The 3,971-nt window shown below is 35.7% G+C and overlaps 1 non-coding gene across 1 annotated transcript; it reads left to right on the plus strand.

Moving 5' to 3' along the window:
* Positions 1 to 2,097: 2,097 nt before the first annotated feature.
* Positions 2,098 to 2,170, plus strand: trnat-ugu (transfer RNA threonine (anticodon UGU)). The gene has a single exon. It is a non-coding gene; the product is annotated as a tRNA-Thr (tRNA).
* Positions 2,171 to 3,971: the final 1,801 nt, after the last annotated feature.

Genomic DNA, 3,971 nt, shown 5'->3' on the forward strand with positions numbered 1-3,971 from the left:
CTTGAGTCCTCGCTCTCTCATCCTTCCCGAACCCTGACACTTTTTCATCAGAGTTGACCTTCAAACACACATAAACATGCTGGTCAAGCCTATTGTAGTGGGGAGCAGCTTTTTCGCATAATTATACCTTTTTTTATTTTTTCTTTTTGTCAGCAGTTTTCAACATAAATGCAGCATTGTGAACATGACATGATGGGCATTTACCAAAACCTCTTATATGCAGAGGTGCATGGCTAAGCTTTTTTGCCCAAACCTAGAGAATGACTCCATTCTAGAACGTCCATTTTAATTCTAGAGTTCACACTTAAATGATGATTGATTATAAAGCATGCTTGATATGCTGTCCCAGGAGAGAGCCCTGAGCTCATAAGATCCTTGAGCCCTGGGCTTACTCCTGTTTGAAGGGCAAGAGGGAGGGAGTTTGTGCTCAGGTACTGTAGATCTCGAAAACTCTCCTGCTTATTAATGGATAAATACAAATTATGAATTGCTATGGAGAGAAATACTGCTGACTAAGAGCTCATCTAGTTTGGTCAAGCACGTGGAGAACATGTAAACTCCGCACAGAAATGTTGACTAGCCTGGTAAAGACTTAAACCAATGACATTCTTGCTGTAAGGCAACAGTGCTGCTAACTACTGAGCTGCCATGCCACCCTAAAAGGAGGAGGAGTTGGGGTGGAAGGGGGATTCTTCAAGATGAAGATAATTGAGATACTGGTTATTTATGGTGATTTAGAAATCATCTGAATGGTAAATCATGTGTTAGCTAATGCGGGACTAGATGTGGTCAATCATAATCTTGTGATCCTATCCAAATTTGTTTAAAAATAAACTTCACTTACCAAAATTTATTATTTTTATGTAAATTTACTTTTACAGATTAATTGTTCAGCATAAGACTAACAACGCAAGCGGCATTGTATGTTTAAATTTAAATTTTTTTATTTAAAATAGCGCTATTAATCTTTCAAGCTAAATATTTACTGACAATGTTGTTATTTTCAAAAGAGTTATTTTTCCTGTATAGCTTACAAACTATGTTGCTGGTTCTGCCATGAGTATAAAAGGTTTAAATGCCTGCCACCTTTGCAGTAAGTCAGTTTGTGAAATTTCATCCTTAATTGACAGTCCACAGTCAACTTTAAGTGGTTTTATTGCAAAGTGGACGCATTTAAACTGCAGCAACTAAAATACAAAGTGGAAGACCTGAAGGTCATGGTGAATAAAGGGCTCCAACGCACTGCTGATTCTGTTGCTAAGATGTTCATTATTATCAGTACAAAACTGCAGATTCACTCAGTGGGTTTCCAGTTCCATGGAGCAGCATGCAAGCCTCTCTTCAACAAGTACTACTGTATGTCAAAAACTAGATGAAGTGGTGTAAAACACTCCTCCACTGGACTCTAGAGAGGTGGAAATGTTCTCTGTGGGAAGACAAATGGTGCAACATTGTAGTTTTTGTGGGGTTTGGTTTGGTTTGGGGAATACCCTTTCTTATTTTGAAATTACTGTTCAACCAAATGCAATGCAAGATCCAGAAAGCTATGTTTGACTAGCCTGTAAGAAGTGCTAACCTCACTGAATACCTTTGACATTAACTGTATGATGAGAGCAGCAACATCAAGAGCAAAGGTGGATGAAAGGTTTAAAAATCCCACAAAATCTTATAGAAAGCATTAACAGAAATGTAAAGGCTATTATTGCTGCATATGGGACACATTCTTCATATTCCTGCTGGTAAGTAGACTTCAGTCTGCACACTGCATGTGTACACAGCTATTGATTTCTTTTCACAACAGCCAAATAAACAAGTTTGTTTTGGTTTTGTTGGACCAAAAGTTCTTACAGTATAATATGTATCTAGCATGTAAGAATATGCATAAACATAGTGTCTGTGTTACTCTAATTGAAAGCTCATCAATTACTGTAATCACTTTTCTTAGAGCCACATGCTGAGCTTTGGCTTTTTGTCAAACCATTAAAGCATGTAAAGATGTATTAGGCTGTCTGCCAAATTCATTAGGTGAGTCTTTGGTGTTCATTTTTTTACTGCTTGTCCTTTTTGGGAGTGACATGTGCGATTTTCAAAAGGTGAGGCTCCATAGCTCAGTGGTTAGAGCACTGGTCTTGTAAACCAGGGGTCGCGAGTTCGATCCTCGCTGGGGCCTTTGTAAATTCATTTTGAGATGTGACCAGTTCTTAAAATGACCCCCGTCAAAGGAGGACCCCTGGGCTCCTGGATAAACATCAACGTGCCCAGATGAAGAGAGCACCTTTAGGCACCTCACAAGTACACATTGATAAAAGTACACAAATGTACTTTTTTTGCTTTATTTATTGTAGTTATTTATTTATTTTTACGTGTTCAAAATAAAGCCTAAAGACATACATTTTTAGGTATTGTACCAATGATAATAATCAATATGGATCCTTTTGGTACAAATGCGAAAGTGACTTCTGAAACTTTTGAAAAGGTACTGCCCCAGTAACAGCTCTTTATTTCTGACAGTGTTGAGTGAATAAAATCCGCACATGGAACAACCTCTGTTAATATCTAAACCTAAGTCCAGCTTCAGTTTTAAAGTTTTTGTTGCTGTTAAACTTGTTCTATTATCTAAGTGAAAAGTGGGTTACAGATGAGAGTGTACCCTAATTTTAATGACACAACTTGCCTTTATGTAATAATGCTCAATTACATTTAAAATCTCTTGATGATTTTAATACACAGGTTACTGACTTTATTTTCTGAATATTGACATTTCATTCAGATTGCCACAGTGCAATGAACCGTCAAATTGACATTTTATTATTTTATTTTTTTGCTGTAATGCAGCTGTTTACAACTAATCATGAACACAATAGGGAAGGTTAGTTCATTTATCTGCAAGAATTATGCATGAATGCTTTTTTTATTGCCAATGTAAAAATAATTTTAGATCTGCCCCTGATCAAGTTCATTCCAATAATAAATTACAAAATATATATATATATATATATATAAAAATAAATATAAATAAAAAATAAATAAAAATAGCTTTATCATTTTTTTTATTTTGTCATTCATTTACTTATTTACATTGGAATTATAAGGTTCTATCTGCGTTCTGAATGATTTTGAGATATTGAGCTTCAAAGTTTTTGCATTCCATAGCAAACAGTATGTGTAACATTTTTAAAAAATAAAAAGTCTTAAAATGTAAACAACTTAAAAACATCTCATAATGTAAACAAGTTGCCATTTAATAAGAACTCATTTTTGACAAAAATGTCAGATAGAACCTTATTCTAGGGTGACGATTTATTTGAAAATTAGCAGGTTATTCCTCCATAAAGATACAAAATCTATGAGTACTCAAAGAGTGTCCCGTTTGCAGGAGAAGGTCTTCCAAATTGGATCCTCCTTGCAATCTTGTGTTGAAGAACTTGTGTGAGTCACTGACATCAGAAATAGCTTCAGGATCTGAGCTGGACAACAGTTTGCACAATGAGAAGCTCAAACTCTTCTGCTTGGACGATGAACAGCCTGTGTGTATTGTGTGCAGAGATTCACAAAAACACACCAATCACAGATTCAGACCTGTTGATGAAATTGTTTTACAAGGAAGGACACATTTTACTGGTTTACAAGTAATGAAATCAAGTCGTTTTTGACTAAATCTATTTTGTATGATGTATCCGGTATGACAACGACTGTGACAGCTAATCAGTTTTTATAATGTCATCACATTCACTCACTTTCCTTCAGTTTAATCCATCAGGGGTCGCCACAGCAGAAAAACCAATCAATTACTCTGGCATAGAGTCTTATATTTATATATAGTCTAAGATGGCGGATGCCCTTCCAGCCACAACCCAGCACTCAGAGAATTGTTAGCAGAATTGTACTGTATTGTGAAATGCTGTAGAATAATTTTTCAAGTTACAGGAAATGACTGTAAGTCATTAATTTATACAATGTTACCACATCAA

This window comes from Danio rerio, chromosome 16 (assembly GCF_052040795.2).
Source record: "Danio rerio strain M-AB ecotype USA chromosome 16, GRCz13ab, whole genome shotgun sequence".
Lineage (NCBI taxonomy): Eukaryota > Metazoa > Chordata > Actinopteri > Cypriniformes > Danionidae > Danio > Danio rerio.